General features: G+C 39.4%; 1 long non-coding RNA gene and 1 pseudogene across 1 annotated transcript; one reads left to right on the top strand and one right to left on the bottom strand.

Moving 5' to 3' along the window:
- The first annotated feature begins 1,850 nt into the window (after nt 1–1,850).
- LOC126413685 (5S ribosomal RNA) lies at nt 1,851–1,968 on the top strand (annotated as a pseudogene).
- A 1,780-nt stretch (nt 1,969–3,748) lies between these two features.
- On the bottom strand, nt 3,749–7,451 carry LOC126412856 (uncharacterized). Its single transcript, XR_007575359.1, has 3 exons — nt 7,292–7,451; nt 7,069–7,194; nt 3,749–4,051 (listed from the first exon to the last, which is right to left on the bottom strand). It is a non-coding gene; the product is annotated as an uncharacterized LOC126412856 (long non-coding RNA).
- Nucleotides 7,452–18,654: the final 11,203 nt, after the last annotated feature.

Here is an 18,654-nt window from a genome sequence, read left to right as displayed (position 1 = left end):
TCAAAGATGATGATCTGGAGGCAGCACTTGCTACGTTTACACGTGACACGTCTTCCCGAAGACAAAAACCGAATCTCGTAAGCCGTTTTTCGGTGTCCCGTTTACATGTGCGGTTTGAATCGTTTTTGCTGTCCCTGTCGAAAATCGGATTTCCGATCGTCATTTGTTTTACACGAGTGGCCGCTGGCAGTCAGATCTTGTGTTCGTCGCTTGTACTAGTATGATAGCCGGATGGCAGCTTCAGCGTTCGTAACTGATTTGATCGTGGCATTTGTTATGTTTTTCTATAAAGAGGGAATATGAATATCAAATAAACGCGAGTGAACTTGTGCGGAGGAGGTTGTTTAAAAAGCGATGCCTCCGAATATTATCAACACAACATATTCCACCAGAAACGTATATTTTGCATCCACCGAGATCGCGCAGTGCGTGGAAGAAAGTGCGAAGTGATCACTGGTGGAACGTAATTGTATTGCAGCGTTTTGGGGAATCCGAGTGGCTTGAAAATTTCCGCATGAGGAAAGAAACATTCCGATACTTTTGCTTCGAATTACCAAGTGCATTATCGCCTGCTGCGGATTTCATTCGTGAACCGCTGCCACTAGTGAAGAGAATGGCAATAGCTCTGTTAAATTGGCAAGCTGGGCAGAGTACAGACTAGTAGCAAATCAGTTTGGTGTGCATAAAAGCTCTGTGCACGAAGAATGTATTCGTTTATTAAGGCTGTGAATACTGCTTTGTTGACAAAAATTATAAAAATGCCAGACGCTGAGGAAGCAGAATCAGTAATCAGTTCTCCAACATGACAGGCTTCCCACAGGTCGTAGGAACAATCGATGGCACTCACATTCCTGTGTTAGCTCCTCAGGAGGGATATTCAGATTTTGTGAACAGGAAGGGATGGACATCACTTGTTCTTCAGGCAGTTGTTGACTGTTATAATTGGTAAATGAATATGAACTAATGTGAATGAAATTGATATTACAGTTGTCCAAAAGCAATATACAAAATTTTGACTTTGTACAGTTTTAGGAACATCAATATCTGCCATACCGGAAATGTTCATGATGCATCAGTAGTGAAGGATTCACAGCTGTGTAAAATGGCCAACAGAAATAAGATATAGTTTTGTACATACCCAGTAGTTAATGTAACAATGAGTGTAATTTCCTCGGTGGCTATAACGTGCAGTTTCATGCACTTACTTATGAGTGACTTACATTTGTCCAGTCAAGTGATAAGAGTCTATTGCATGTTTCCAAAACATATAAACATTAACTCATGAATTATTTTATACCAAATTTAAACTAATTTCTTTGGTAAGTAAAAAAAAAAAACAGTGTAGTTGTAAGTTTGGCAGGGTAACTGATGGTGAAAAGGGCAGCTGCTCAAACTACACATCCGGAGAACTTGTTTCAAAAATAAAATAGTAAAAAGAGGTGCATGTCTTGAGTATAGATAATTTACAGTAATCCCATATAAAGTAGCAGCAGTTGTTACATATAGGCCTAAAGGACTTGCATTTCCAAATAGCAATAGTGAAACTATCAACTTTTAAATCAGCAAACCTACTGACATTTTTTAATAATGTTTCACACGTAGTTCCATAGTAACAACATAAAAATAAAATAAAGTGAAAAATAAATGTTAAATTTAACTTAATACACTTTGAACACTTCAGAAAACATTCTTCAAAGATAAAAGTGCAGAAGAGATATGTCATGTTTCTGTGCTTTAGTGGTTAGGTTGTAACTTTATCATTTCGTTTAAATTGTTCCATCAGTCAGCATTTTATCATATATAAACAATTTGAAATAAAATATATTTTGTGGACTTCTGCAGTTCTCAAGGGCAACGGCCTTGCCGCAGTGGATACACCGGTTCCCATCAGATCACCGAAATTAAGCACTGTCGGACGTGGCCTTCGCTTGGATGGGTGACCATCCTGGCCGCCATGTGCTGTTGCCATTTTTCAGGGTGCACTCAGCCCCATCATCCCAATTGAGGAGCTACTCGACTGAATAGTAGCGGCTCTGGTCAAAGAAAACGATCATAATGACCAGGAGAGCGGTGTGCTGACCACACGCCCCTCCTATCCAGGCAGGACAACTTGGAATGTAAATGAGAAATCTAATGCGAAATAGAAATTCTTAGCAGCTTTCAGATTTTCTAGAGTGTTATTAGAACGACTACTCTACTGTAAACAAGTCTTAACAATGAACTGTTTCTCAATGGTGGACAATCATTGCTAACTTGACAAACACTTTCTACCAGCTATCACAAGTGTAACTTGTCTAAGCTCATGGTGCTAAACGAAAGAAATAGAAAGATTACCCAATGTTTGTCCACTAAATGTAATCTTAATGCCTTAGGATTTCATTAAAATTACTCACAGCCATGACTTTCATGTTTTGAAATTTCACTCATAGGGCAGGCCCACTCGTGGAATGCCTGATGTATATTCCAAATAGAAGTAATATGCCAGAATGAGATTTTCACTCTGCAGCGGAGTGTGCGCTGATATGAAACTTCCTGGCAGATTAAAACTGTGTGCCCGACCGAGACTCAAACTCAGGACCTTTGCGTTTCACGGGGAAGTGCTCTACCATCTGAGCTACTGAAGCACGAGTCACGCCCGGCCCCCACAGCTTTAATCCTGCCAGTATCTCGTCTCCTACCTTCCAAACTTTACAGACGTTCTCCTGCAAACCTGCCAGGAAGTTTCATATCAGCACACACTCCGCTGCAGAGTGAAAATCTCATTCTGGAAACATCCCCCAGGCTGTGGCTAAGCCATGTCTCCGCAGTATCCTTTTTTCAGGAGTTCTAGTTCTGCAAGGTTCGCAGGAGAGCTTCTGTAAAGTCTGGAAGGTAGGAGACGAGATACTGGCAGAAGTAAAGCTGTGGGGACTCGGCGTGAGTCGAGCTTCGGTAGCTCAGATGGTAGAGCACTTTCCCACGAAAGGCAAAGGTCCCGAGTTCGAGTCTCGGTCGGGCACACAGTTTTAATCTGCCAGGAAGTTTCAGCAGTAATATGTGTTATATCAGTGATTCAGTATATACTAAGTAGTTATTTTTCACATACAACAACATGATAATTTATGCTAAGTTTAAAGTTATTACTCCTTTGAAGTATTTAAACAAATTCTATTGTAATATTGTCTATTAATGTTAACTTTTTTTCTTAAGCACCATGCACAATTACTGTTCTGCCAAATTTCCTGCTTGGAGATGCAGCATATCCCCTCCTGCCATGGTTCATGAAACCATATGCAGGGACTGTGTCACCTGAAGAAGAAAGTTTTGGTGTGTATTTGAGCTCCACTAGAACTGTTGTTGAGAATGCTCTTCGTAGGCTCAAAGCTCGTTGGGAGTTGCCTTGCCAAATGCATAGATATAAACTATCTATTTGTGCCTCAACTTGTTGCTACATGTTGTGTACTCCATAACATCATTGAAATGCACAAAGGTCACTTCAGGGAAAGCTGGCTAAATGATGTGGACAGGGGAAATGAAATGTTCCCTCAACCAAATGAATATACTTACACAGAAGCTTACCAAGATGCTGAAAGGATAAGAGACTGTCTAAAACAGATTGTGTTTCCAATTATCCATTAAGGAGATCTCAATTAAGATTTCAATAAGCTCATTGTAATTAATTGTGTATAAATACTTGTAAATCAGATCAAATTTGGTAGTTATGAAATGAAAACATATAATTTCAGTAACTCTTTTTTATTTGCTGTACTTCAATTTACAGTGTACAAAAAGCTCACTGTCTGTAACTGGAGATGGATGGGGCAGCGGAGGTGGATCAGGAAGGGGATAGAGTTGGAGAAGGGGTGGTTGGATGGAAAAAACCAGTCTGTGGAAAGAACTGTGGTGTTTGCTGTTAGAGCATGAAGTGGAGTTGAGTGTTCTGCCCACTAATGGCGTGAAGGCCACTTAAAATGAGTTTACTAATTGTTTTGTCTCTTCCACATGCCTACTTTGGATATTCTCCAACAGCTGCTTTGTGCACTGTCTGTCTTTCTCAAATTCTTCTGACAACCTGTAACATTTTACAGAAATTAGCACAGTATTGATGATGAACTTTCAAAGTTAAATTTTTATCAAACAAATGCAAAGTAATGCTGGCAATAAACAAAATAAAATGCTACTTATTTTGTAAGCAATTTGGATTGTGTAAAGGGACAATTCCACATCAAACAGCCATACAGTTTTCTAAATTTAATTTGTTTTCTGAATCTACAAAAGTTATATTTTACTGTACTACAAAAATTACTAAAGTCACTACATTTCTTGTAATGTAGTTAAACTTGGGACTTCTGTAGATGAAGATGGAGAACACAATTGGCTTTTACATTGCAGTCATAGTTGTTTCAATTCTAAAGTTTAAAGAGCCAAACCTTATCTTTCACTTGAGCTTCAGTTAAAAAACGGAAAGTATTAAATGTGCAGCAAATTCATAAAAATGAGTATGCATTTAATTTCAAACAATGGAAAATCCAGGATGGAATGTAACAATACCAGAGAAGGAAAGTTGCTACTCACCATATAGTGGAGATGCTGAGTTGCAATAGGCACAACAAAAAGATTCACACAATTAAAGCTTTCGGCCCTTAAAACCTTTGTCAGCAGTAGTCTCTCTCTCACTCTCACTCTCACTCTCACTCACTCACACACACACACACACACACACACACACACACACACACACACACGTAAACGCAACTTGCACACACGTCTGCAGTCGCCGTCTCAGAGAGCAGCTCTCTGAGACTGCTGACACGTGTGTGTGTGTGTGTGTGTGTGTGTGTGTGTGTGTGTGTGTGTGTGTGTGTGTGTGTGTGTGTTGTGTGTGTGTGTGTACGTGTGTGTGATGGCTGAAAGCTTTAATTGTGTGAATGTTTTTGTTGTGCCTATCGCGACTCAGCGTCTCCGCTATATGGTGAGTAGCAACTTTCCTTCTCTGGTATTGTATACATTTAATTTAGTTTTTCACCTGTGACACAAAACATGAAAAAGTTTTTTCTCTATCTCAACAATATTAATTGTGTTTATTTTAGGTTACAAATAAGGAAAACCAATAAAAACATCCAGTTACCAATAAAACAATAGGTAACATGTAAATGACCATGTTTAAATGTAGAAGATGTCACTGGGTCATATGGGAAAACTAAGGAGGATGACTGCAAATAGACTGAAAGAAAGATAACTAGACAGAAGGAGATGGGGAAAAGATTTTGTGTACGAGTTATATAAAGAACTCAGCAGAGGTGTTCAGAATTGAAGAGTCAGCTATATCCTAGATCGAACTTTAACAAGCTGAATAGGCCTATAAGTGACTTAACAGCTAACAGTTTAAGTCTTAACCTCACAAAGACACAAATTATGCAATTTCAGACAAACAACATATTAACACCAGAAGCAGGCATTAATGATCAAACACTGAATGAAGCACAGTGTGTAAAATTCCTTGGGGTACAGCAGGATAACAAGTTAAAGTGGACTCAACGCATAGATAAACTAATCACGAAACTTAGTTCAGCATGTTATGCTATTAGAAGCATCTCCCATTGTGCTGACCTAAAGACAAGAGTGTTGGCTTATTAGCTTATTTTGCATATTTTCATTTCCTGTTGTCATATGGAATTATCTTCTGGGGAAGTACACCTAAAGTAAATAAAGTTTCTTGCAACAGAAGTGAGTGGTAAGAATATTGTGTAAAGTGGATAACTGTACATTTTGCAGAAGCCTTTTTAAGGACCTAGGAATACTTGCACTCACTTCCCAGTACATTTACTCCACTGTGGGCTTTGTTGCTGATAATAAATATCATTTCTAGCGGTATTGTGATATACATAGTCACAATACAAGAATGGAGTGATACTGGGCACTAGGGAAAGAACATCACACACACAAAGAAGTATGGGTCAACATACCCCAAGAAGAGTGAAACAGAAGAAGTAACATTCATAGATATTTTCATCATGAAGAGAACTGTCTTGTTAGAGCAAATTCAATGTTTTCAAAATAAAATGTGTGCAATATTCAGAGTTCTTGTAAAATGTTCGCTGCCCCTTCTGTGACAAAGTTTTAATGATGATTAACAACTCACATTTAAAACTTTTGATATTTATAGTTTAAGAGAAGGTACACCAATGAAATTCTTGATTTCTATGTTTACTTTTTATTTTTCACCTTTTGACTGTTGAAAAATGTGGTGCAACTGTCCCAACTGTGAAGGTGAAATTCCACGTAGGTCCTCCCTTTATAGATTTGTGCCATGTAAGTTAAACACATATTCATGCGAGTTTCCCACTACATTAATGCTTTGTACAATTAATTGTAATGAACAGGGGGTATCTCCCAAAGGATTCCCATTGCTTCTGTTGTACACCATTTTAACAGTCACATGTCGATGAAAAGAAAAAGACTTAGGCTACCATTTTTGCTGATCCTTTTGGACTTCCAGGTGGTTTGCGCAGACATCATTTGCAAATGCTGCAAGAGCCCCAGCATAATCCGATTTGCCAGTATCAGATTTTCGTCCTGAATAAGAAGTATGATGTTGGATATATATATATAATTTTTTGTTAAACCAATAGTAGGGCTTTGCACCAAAATGCGAATGAATACTAAGCAAGCATGACACCTGGAGTGTGATATCCCAATCCCCCTCAACATGTCCCACTCGAATCTTGGTTTTGAAACCAGTGCAGCCTGTAATGTAGCTCGAGATCTAGGTTAGTTCGGAATGTGTGAATTTGGCTTTGAGTAAGTGAAATAAATTTATAACATTGTCAACAGAAAAATTATGATAGGTAACGGTCACGTAAATTATGAGCATTTTATGCTTATTATGCACATACGCTCTACAGAAACAAAGAAAAATGCAAGTTGAGGGGGGGGGTGGTAGCAAAGTAATATAATATGAGTAGTGTGTAATTAATAAGCCACTACAACCAACAGATATACAATGACACCATGAAGACATCCACTACTGTCTATCACTCACAAAACTCATTTTCAACAGGCAAGCTTTCAAATGTAAGCAGCACTCACTTTTTGCTCGTCTGCTGGTTGCAGACACCGTAAAATTCGGCGAGTCATCTGGAGAAATTGTAAATGCAACCTCATGTTGCGGTTCTCATGTTGAAGTTTCGGTTCCTGTGTCAGTTTCTGAAGATTCTGTACAATAAAGAAATGTACAATGTAGCGTTTCATTTAATATTATAAATATAAAAGTAACGAAACTGCTGAATCCTTACTATAGCCAAACTCTTACCTTCTCCACATGGTGTAGAATCTACACCGCGTTCTAGCGATAAAGCTGACGGCCTCTCGTCAAGGAGGCTTACCTTTTCATCGTAAAACGGAAAATCCGAACGATCATTACCGCTTTTAGTATTTCACCTCTTGACGTCATTGAAGTCTCTCTTCAGAGATTTCCACTTCGATCAGAAATACAGTAGCATTACGAGGTACATCGAATTTAAACGCAAATAAAATTTTAGATTGAAGTCACGCATATTATTACTATCTAAAAAGTAAACCAACCTTAACTGATCTGGTGTACGTATATATCCATCGTCAGTCATGGCTTTCGGCAGCTCAGCAAAAATATCCGCATTCCTGAATCTCTTGCCATCCATCAAATGCAATATGTGTTTTTCTTCTATAAGATCGAGCATATGGATCACATCCTGCTCTGTCCAGTACTTCTTCTTCGCTGAAGATGCGTTTGCTTCGGCCATATTTCCCGACAAAAAATGAAATGATCGTATGGCATTGTTGGCCGGGAGGCCTCAAACGGAGCAGTTCGGCTGCCGTATTACAAACCCAAAGTTGACACCACTTCGGCGACTTGCGGGTCAATGATGATGAAGCACACACAACACCCAGCCCCTGCCGGGAATCGAACCCGGGCCCCTTTCGGGGTAGGTGGAAATGCTACCGCTACGCTACGCGGACATTTCCCTACATTTCACAGATAACAAGAAATGCAAGCAAACTGACAGCCCAATACCGCTTCAAAATAGGTTGAGCGTTTACATGGGCGCAAAATGCGGAACTGAAAACCACAAACTAGAAGCCGATTTCCAGATTCGCTTGTGGAGTGTTTTCATGACCAACCAGAAGCGGAACTGGGAAATCGATTTACGAATTCCGGTTTTGGGAGCCCATGTAAACACACTAACTGTGTGTTAACGAAATTGTGACGCTCGATATCTTTGGCCGCCATGTTGCTGAGCGTGTATCTGTCTCTCTCTATCCAACTGTCAGTATACAGTTGTTCCGCAAGAAGACGAGTAAAATTTAATTTTGCCATTATTATGGACACAAAACATCACATGTTATCTGAATTTTGTATTTTTGACATTCCTGACTGCTCAGTCTGGCAATTATTTGAACAGAAAGCATTAAATATCCACAGAAAATAAAGAACCTACTTTTTAAAATATTCTCTTCACATTATCAGCTGAAAAACTGTAAAGCAAAACTTCCCGGAAGACACAGCAATTCTGTAATTTGATTGTAACTATTATTACGTTTCGTTAAAAGTTTGACGACCTTCATTCGAGTTAAAATGCACTAGGTAGGGAGTGGGCGGGGCTAGTAGAGACAGTTTTTATATTTCACGATTTATCTCGGAACAGTTTGAGGCAGATTTTTAAGATTTAATGTATTTCGATTAACCCGTTTTCATACTAAAAGAATCATTAATGTGATTCTATGTTTAGGTGTCCTTTTTTTAAAAAGTTCATTGATCAGCTGTGACGTTGTCGAAATCTTTTTGTTTCGTCGGCCTACAGCCATTTGCAATCTCATTCTCTTCTTTCTTAAATTTGTTTTTGTTGGTGAAGGGAGGTTTGCCTGAATTCCTTTAGTTTCAGCAACTGCTTCAGGTGACTTTTCCAGTTGTACACCGGCGTGATTTACATCCTGCAAGGAAGGAGGATATTGTAATTTTGCATACATCACAACAGTTCAGAATTATAGAACCTTCATAAGCAAGCTTAAAACAGTAATCATAAATATAGGCCGCTTGACGTTTATTTTGTTTAGACCTATATAATTATAATTCAAAGCTTGTAATATATTCCACTTACTTGAGTACTAGCAGGTCCTTTACGAACCGTTACTTTGCAGTCATCTTTTACTGCATATGTTTCGGAAAATCAAGGACGGATGGGACGGCATCTTCTTTTAACAGTCGTAAAGATGCTCCTGGCCTCACCTGATAGCAATTTTCGGTAAAGTATCTGCTACATATCATACTGTACGCAGTAGGTGACCACTTGTCTCTACGAATTGCTTGCACCCATAATTTCAGAATTTCTTGGCGAGAAAATATAAACATGCATAAACAAGAGGCAAATACCGAAATGAATCCAAGAAATATCGTCTGCAGTAGTGCAAATTATATATGAAATACAGCGCGTCAGAAACACTAGTTCTGAACAAAAATATAACTTACCTAATCGGGCAGGTAGGTTAGAAAATTTAAAAAGGGAAATGGATAGGTTAAACTTAGACATAGTGGGAATTAGTGAAGTTCGGTGGCAGGAGGAACAAGACTTTTGGTCAGGTGATTACAGCGTTATAAATACAAAATCAAATAGAGGTAATACAGGGGTAGGTTTAATAATGAATAAAAAAAAATAGGAGTGCGGGTTAGCTACTACAAACAGCATAGTGAACGCATTATTGTGGCCAAGATAGACACAAAACCCATGCCTACTACATTAGTACAAGTTTATATGCCAACTAGCTCTGCAGATGATGAGGAAATTGATGAAATGTATGACGAGATAAAAGAAATTATTCACGTAGTGAAGGGAGACGAAAATTTAATAGTCATGGGTGACTGGAATTCGTCAGTAGGAAAAGGGAGAGAAGGAAACATAGTAGGTGAATATGGATTGGGGGGAAGAAATGAAAGAGGAAGCCGCCTTGTAGAATTTTGCACAGAGCATAACTTAATCATAGCTAACACTTGGTTCAAGGATCATAAAAGAAGGTTGTATACCTGGAAGAATCCTGGATATACTAAAAGGTATCAGATAGATTATATAATTGCAAGACAGAGATTTAGGAACCAGGTTTTAAATTGTAAGACATTTCCAGGGGCAGATGTAGATTCTGACCACAATCTATTGGTTATGAACTGCAGATTGAAACTGAAGAAACTGAAAAAAGGTGGGAATTTAATGAGATGGGACCTGGATGAACTGAAAGAACCAGAGGTTGTAAAGAGTTTCAGGGAGAGCGTAAGGGAACAATTGACAGGAATGGGGGAAAGAAAAACAGTAGAAGAAGAATGGGTAGCTCTGAGGGATGAAGTAGTGAAGGCAGCAGACTATCAAGTAGGTAAAAAGACGAGGGCTAATAGAAATCCTTGGGTAACAGAAGAAATATTGAATTTAATTGATGAAAGGAGAAAATATAAAAGTGCAGTGAATGAAGCAGGCAAAAAGGAATACAAACGTCTCAAAAATGAGATCGACAGTAAGTGCAAAATGGCTAAGCAGGGATGGCTAGGGGACAAATGTAAGGATGTAAAGGCTTGTCTCAGTAGGGGTAAGATAGACACTGCCTACAGGAAAATTAAAGAGACCTTTGGAGAGAAGAGAACCACTTGTATGAATATCAAGGGCTCAGATGGCAACCCAGTTCTAAGCAAAGAAGGGAAGGCAGAAAGGTGGAAGGAGTATATAGAGGGTTTATACAAGGGCGATGTACTTGAGGACAATATTATGGAAATGGAAGAGGATGTAGATGAAGATGAAATGGGAGATATGATACTGCGTGAAGAGTTGGACAGAGCACTGAAAGACCTGAATCGAAACAAGGCCCTGGGAGTAGACAACATTCCATTAGAACTACTGGTGGCCTTGGGAGAGCCAGTCATGACAAAACTCTACCATCTGGTGAGCAAGATGTATGAGACAGGCGAAATACCCTCAGACTTCAAGAACAATATAGTAATTCCAATCCCAAAGAAAGCAGGTGTTGACAGATGTGAAAATTACCGAATGTTAACTGGAATACGCTCTTTCAAATTCTGAAGGTGGCAGGGGTAAAATACAGGGAGCAAAAGGCTATTTACAATTTGTACAGAAACCAGATGGCAGTTATAAGAGTCGAGGGGTATGAAAGGGAAGCAGTGGTTGGGAAAGGAGTGAGACAGGGTTGTAGCCTCTCCCCGATGTTATTCAATCTGTATATTGAGCATGCAGTAATGGAAACAAAAGAAAAATTCGGAGTAGGTATTAAAATTCATGCAGAAGAAATAAAAACTGAGGTTCGCCGATGACATTGTAATTCTGTCAGAGACAGCAAAGGACTTGGAAGAACAGTTGAACGGAATGGACAGTGTCTTGAAAGGAGGATATAAGATGAACATCAACAAAAGCAAAACGAGGATGATGGAATGTAGTCAAATTAAATCGGGTGATGCTGAGGGAATTAGATTAGGAAATGAGACACTTAAAGTAGTAAAGGAGTTTTGCTATTTAGGGAGTAAAATAACTGATGATGGTCGAAGTAGAGAGGATATGAAATTTAGACTGGCAATGGCAAGGAAATCGTTTCTGAAGAAGAGAAATTTGTTAACATCGAGTATAGATTTAAGTGTCAGGAAGTCGTTTCTGAAAGTATTTGTATGGAGTGTAGCCATATATGGAAGTGAAACATGGACGATAACTAGTTTGGACAAGAAGAGAATAGAAGCTTTCGAAATGTGGTGCTACAGGAGAATGCTGAAGATAAGGTGGGTAGATCACGTAACTAATGAGGAGGTATTGAATAGGATTGGGGAGAAGAGAAGTTTGTGGCACAACTTGAGTAGAAGAAGGGATCGGCTGGTAGGACATGTTTTGAGGCACCAAGGGATCACCAATTTAGTATTGGAGGGCAGCGTGGAGGGTAAAAATCGTAGAGGGAGACCAAGAGATGAATACACTAAGCAGATTCAGAAGGATGGTGGTTGCAGTAGGTACTGGGAGATGAAGAAGCTTGCACAGGATAGAGTAGCATGGAGAGGTGCATCAAACCAGTCTCAGGACTGAAGACCACAACAACAACAACAACATGAAACTGAACTCCACTGCCTTTCCTCTGGAGTTCTTTACAACCATAACCTACGCAATATTTCACCATTATAGCTTCACAAACTTAATAAATCGCTCATAAATGAATTATTATCAAACTACAGAAAGTACAAAACAACACGACCTATACGTACGGCGTTGCCAACCTAACAAAAATCAATCGTCATTAATTCCAAGGGTCCAAAGCACAGCAATTGTGTATCCTGTTTTTATTGAGATGACTGGTGCCGAAGCAGCGGCAAATTATAGGGTAATATTTTAAATCTCCGGTGTGGATTTGTTCCGTCGGGTTCAAAATAAATTCTCGGGAGGTGCCGGCTGAAATTAAGCCCCGTACAAAACATTCATCGTTTTACCACTGTTGAGGAGGAATAAAAGCAGTTTTTGTTACGTTGCGTGCAATAACACCGGAATATTTATCCTGACCGCAGAAATCCAACTATGAAAAGAAAATTTTAAAAATAATGTTTATTACATGTTAAACATGCTGGTCTTTCACTTATCAAATAAACAGTAAATTCTAGAAGCCTTCTGCATTCAGTACAAATTTTCATGTCTCATGTTTGGCACCAAGTCAGCGCTTGTTACTGCAATTAAATCTCAATAATATTTACTATGTAAGTTAAGGTCAAACAGCAAAAAATAAGAGGTCATACCAGTTTAATTCCGCGAAAAAATGTCACTTCTGTTTTGGGACACCATAATGGGTACACCAACCATGCAAAAGAGGCCTCAAACGATAATACCAAAGACTGAACCACAGACTAAACCAAACATTCCACTGCGTCGCTCATTTCTGACCAACGAGAGATTCGTGGTATGTGGTTTGGTTCGTTGATCAGCATCATTTGGTCCTATCGTCTACAGGCGCTTTAGGGAGCGAGTCAGATTATTACACCAAAACGAAAATAAGCCCATAACGTCAGCAACCCAGTTCCCATTAATACATGGTTTCGTCTTATTTTAATGGCATAGAGTAAACCGGACGACCCACAGAGCCAACTCACGATAAATGAAAACAACCAGTGAACAGCACCCATCCGTCCATACTTCTGTGCTCTACTAAGTAATCGCTGATCTCACTCAATAAGCAGTATTGAAGTGGCATTATATCATACAGTTTGATTTTGTCATAATTGCTTGTATTCTAAAAATAAAATGAAAATCGCTTATTTATAGCTTGTTAGACAAGATAGAAACTCTAGTTTGAATCAAGTGAAGTATCTAGAAACTGTAGAAATTCATATTCTTACCAGAAAATTATGATTCGGCTTCCCACGCAGGCTGATAGCTTCGCATGGCAAGTAGTTTAGATAGCACATACCTACTTCCTCTCTTTCAGTTAATATACTCTGAAAATCAGAGCATCAGCGAACACAGCAATAAACAAAGCAACCAAAAAAACCACTACCACATACAACTAAACCCGCAACTTTCCGCAGCTGTGTTCGGAATAAATTACTTCTTTGGTGAATGCAAGAAAGAGCCAGAAATGGACGCAATGCTGTACTTAAGTCTCCTCGCGCTCTGTTCGAAGTTTCGTTTGTGTTATTGCCATTCACATTCGTTCCATTAGTCTGTTCAAAACTGAGTGCACGTGCAGCATCATGTTTCTTCTTGTAACTCCACTGTAGATCATAATCACAAATTTCTCTTTAGTTCCTGAAGGGAGAAACAAAAATTTGTATCAGGCACTGCTCCAGCTAGCAATGTTTTAACATGCCATGACATCGACGTGTGCTACACTTCTGTCTATATCTTGCAGCTGTCGATATGAAGCTAACACCAAACACCGGAAACGAAAAAAATAACAGATGTATCGACTGATTTGGAGAGAAGGAGCATATCTGTAAAAGTAAATATGTAATATTTGAAGTAAAATAGTAGTATGGTTACGAAGAAAATAATACTGATCTCTAACGTCGATCAGTTGTAGAATTTTGGAACACATATTATGTTCGAGTATAATGACTTTTCTGGAGACTAGAAATCTACTCTGTAGGAATCAGTATGGGTTTCGAAAAAGACGGTCGTGTGAAACCCAGCTCGCGCTATTTGTCCACGAGACTCAGAGGGCCATAGACACGGGTTCACGGGTAGATGCCGTGTTTCTTCACTTCCGCAAGGCGTTCGATACAGTTCCCCACAGTCGTTTAATCAACAAAGTAAGAGCATATGGACTATCAGACCAATTGTGTGATTGGATTGAAGAGTTCCTACATAACAGAACGTAGCATGTCATTCTCAATGGAGAGAAGTCTTCCGAAGTAAGATGATTTCAGGTGTGCTGCAGGGGAGTCTCGTAGGACCGTTGCTATTCACAGTATACATAAATGACCTTGTGGACGACATCGGAAGTTCACTGAGGCTTTTTGCGGATGATGCTGTGGTATATCGAGAGTCTGTAACATTGGAAAATTGTACTGAAATGCAGGAGGATCTGCAGCGAATTGACGCATAGTGCAGGGAATGGCAATTGAATCTCAATGTAGACAAGTGTAATGTGCTGCGAATACATAGAAAGAAAGATCCTTTATCATTTAGCTACAATATAGCAGGTCAGCAACTGGAAGCAGTTAATTCCATAAATTATCCGGGAGTAGGCATTAGGAGTGATTTAAAATGGAATGATCATATAAAGTTGATCGTTGGTAAAGCAGATGCCAGATTGAGATTCATTGGAAGAATCCTAAGGAAATGCAATCCGAAAACAAAGGAAGTAGGTTAGAGTACGCTTGTTCGCCCATCGCTTGAATACTGCTCAGCAGTGTGGGATCCGTACCAGATAGGGTTGATAGAAGAGATAGAGAAGATCCAACGGAGAGCAGCGCGCTTCGTTACAGGATCATTTAGTAATCGCGAAAGCGTTACGGAGATGATAGATAAACTCCAGTGGAAGACTCTGCAGGAGAGACGCTCAGTAGCTCGGTACGGGCTTTTGTTAAAGTTTCGAGAACATACCTTCACCGAAAAGTCAAGCAGTATATTGCTCCCTCCTACGTATATCTCGCGAAGAGACCATGAGGGTAAAATCAGAGAGATTAGAGCCCACGCAGAAGCATATCGACAGTCCTTCTTTCCACGAACAATACGAGACTGGAATAGAAGGGAGAACCGATAGATGTACTCAAGGTACCCTCCGCCACACACCGTCAGGTGGCTTGCGGAGTATGGATGTAGATGTAGATGTAGATACTTCCCCAATCTCCCTATTGCCGCCCGCCCAAGTGGCCGTGCGGTTAAAGGCGCTGCAGTCTGGAACCGCAAGCCCGCTACGGTCGCAGGTTCGAATCCTGCCTCGGGCATGGATGTTTGTGATGTCCTTAGGTTAGTTAGGTTTAACTAGTTCTAAGTTCTAGGGGACTAATGACCTCAGCAGTTGAGTCCCATAGTGCTCAGAGCCATTTGAACCATTTTCTCCCTATTGCCGAAATTTTTTTCCTAAAAATTTCCCCAAGTTTTCGTTTCCGCAAACGTTACCCCAAAACAATATTTTCCCCCAAAATTGCGAAAAAAACTGAATCTGGAGGCACTGGATCCTTACCAGGAGGGCTGACAGAACAGAGAGAAAAGATCCAACCAAGAACAGTACGTTTCGACACGGGTTTGCTTAGCCAACTCGAGAGTGTTACAGAGATGCTCAATAGACTCCAGTGGCGGACGTTAAAAGAGAGGCCTTTTGCCTCAGGGAGAGTTTTGCTATTGAAATTTCGAATGAGCACTTACCAGGAAGAGTCGGGCAGCATAATATTCCCTCCCACATACATCTCACAAAATGACCACGACGACAAAATTCAAGAAATTAGAGCTAATACAGAGGTTTACCTACAAACATTTTTCCCACACGTTATTCGCTATTGTTGGAACAGGGAAATAGGGGTCTGTTAGTTGTACCAAAAGTACCCTCCGTCACATACCGTTAGGTGACTTTCGGAGTATGACGTAGATACATTTTTTCTTCGTCTGTCTGCTCAACCGCTAATTGAATGGTGTCGTCTTTTTTGTTCACTCGGACTTTGCTTTGAATGTCTTGGTATCATCTTTGTTACTTTCACTTTTTCCTTACAAGTAACACACACATTCATACCACAATTTTACATCCGCATTTCAGTTTATTCTGTATTTTCTTTCGTCACCATGCCTTCCACATGCTCTGTTCGAAGTTTCGTTTGTGTTATTGCCATTCACGTTCGTTCCATTACTCTGTTCAAAACTGAGTGCACTTAAAACCCATGGATTTCGCAGCATCATCTTTCTTCTTGTATCTCCACTAGCTTCCATCAGTTTCCAAGGTAAGATCTTTCCCTTTCCAGCTCTTTCTTTTTCGCTTTAGCAGTTTCCATTTCCTTCTTTTTGACAGAAAACATGTATTTCAAACATTTATTTGCCTTATATAAATTATCCTGTTCATTTTCATGCCGGTACTTTTTCTTAGTGCAGATATTTTCTTTCAAACCACTGCATCTATTCTTTAATCTGGAAACTTCTGCAAGATCCGATTCTGGAGCTGCAACATTCAGCTTCCATACATCTAGTTCGAATGTATTTGTGTGTAATGCCTCGGATAATGTTAACATGTTCGCCTTGTACTTGTCCATATCTCGTGTCTCTTCGTTTATTATAGCTTCTGGTTAGGCAAATGCCATTTCTGTGCTCACCAGTTGCAACTCAAGTGGGTGTCACGTAGGTGGGCCAGATTTTATCTACATCTACACATAAACCTACTTTCTGCAAACCACTGTGATCCTCGCCTTGAGTTCACATGGATAAATAAGAAAGTCAATATACACTGTAAAACATTTAACCCTTTCACTGCGCATTTACACTCAGCGGCTCCCGCCCTGTGCGCGTTATTTTCACCCGGTGCGTATATATATATATATATATATATATATACGACTGTAGCAGTCGACCGTTATTACTGAGATAAAAATGAGACGCAAAATCCAGTATTGTCGGTGTAAATAGTTTCCTTTTTCTAAATCTTTGTTCAGAAAGTCTTATTTTGTTCAAAAAAGGTACTTTATTAGGAGAAAAAAATACAAAACATATTACATTAGTAATACTTCAAAGTGTGATATTTCTTGAAACAAAAATTCAAACATAAAGGCACATTACATTTTACACAAATATATCTTGTGTCACTTAGTTTATCATGTTTTGCACATACAATACACCTTCTCTGGGCGACCTTCTTCTTTGAAGTTCCTGGGATTAGCGAGATAAAGTGGCGCTCGGTTAGGCGTAAGGGATTGTCACCATCAGCCGATCTTCTTCCACGACGTCCGTCTGTTTGTGGTTGGTGGTGAATCTTTAGGATCTCCTTGATAAGTTTCTGTTGAAAATCAGATACTGAAATATTTCGTCCTGTTTGAGTTTTATATAATGCATGGGCATTGAGCAGAGACAGATCCACCAAATGAAAAAATACTTTTTTAAACCATTTTACAGTTTTTCGTACACATTCTACTGAACTTATCATCATGTCGCTCCTGACGATGGCCCCCATATTTTCAGTGTAGCTTACGAAGCAAGTTGGTTTTTTTTGGTTCATTCGTGGTTCTGTCAATTTTGTCAGTCGCTGTAATTTCACTTGTATGAAGAGTTGAAAGCATCCTCACTTCCTGCTTGTCCTGCCACTTCAGAGCAAGAAGTTTATCTGTTGACATAAACTCGATCTCGCCTTTTCTAAGTTATTTTGATAAAGCAGGCATGCCTTTGCGGTTTGTTCTCACAGTTGCACAGGCATTAGTCACTCTGTCACGCAAATAAGAAAATAACGTTGGGCTAGTGTACCAATTGTCAACATATAATGTGTGACCTTTACCAAGGTAACGTTCAAGTAAAGTGAGAACATTGCTTCCAGGTATTCCAACATTTACACCAGTTTCTTTTTTTACGTCTGTTGCTGCACCCACATAAATAATAAAGTCAAAAATATAACCAGTTTCACAATAACATTACACAAAAAATTTTGCACCAAATCTGTGGCGTTTGGAAGGAATGCACTGCTTGAAGAAGACACGACCTCTAAAGAGAACTAAACTTTCGTCAGTGCACAAATTTTTAAAAGGATAGAAAGCACCTGGAAATACTTTTCTTAAGTGATCCACAATTCTACGTAATTTCCAGTTGTTGTCATCTCGAGGGTCCTTACTGTTATCAGCAAAATGTGACATTCTAAGTAACAGAAGATATCTATCTCTCGCCATGATTTGCGCAAACATTGGAGTAGACAGTAGCTGATCATTGGTCCAATACTCTTTATTTCATTTTTTCTCACTTGAGCCATCAGAAAATTTACAGCAAGGAAACAGTAAAATTCGTCACTGTTTGTGTTTTTCCAACGTCGCAGTCTTGATTTTTCACTGGCATCATTGCAAAGGTGTTCATAATGTAAATTTCATTGCTCAGCTATGTAGCTCACAATTTCTTGGCTAAAAAAAACTTGGAAGCAGTCGTATATATCATCTAAATTGACGATTTTGCAACTGGAACGACTGTTATCGAAATTATACACTTTGTGGTCTAAATC

Source organism: Schistocerca serialis, chromosome 7, assembly GCF_023864345.2.
Source record: "Schistocerca serialis cubense isolate TAMUIC-IGC-003099 chromosome 7, iqSchSeri2.2, whole genome shotgun sequence".
Classification (NCBI taxonomy): Eukaryota; Metazoa; Arthropoda; class Insecta; order Orthoptera; family Acrididae; genus Schistocerca; species Schistocerca serialis.
Note: the sequence above shows the minus strand (reverse complement) of the source record. Positions and strands in the feature narration are given on the sequence as shown.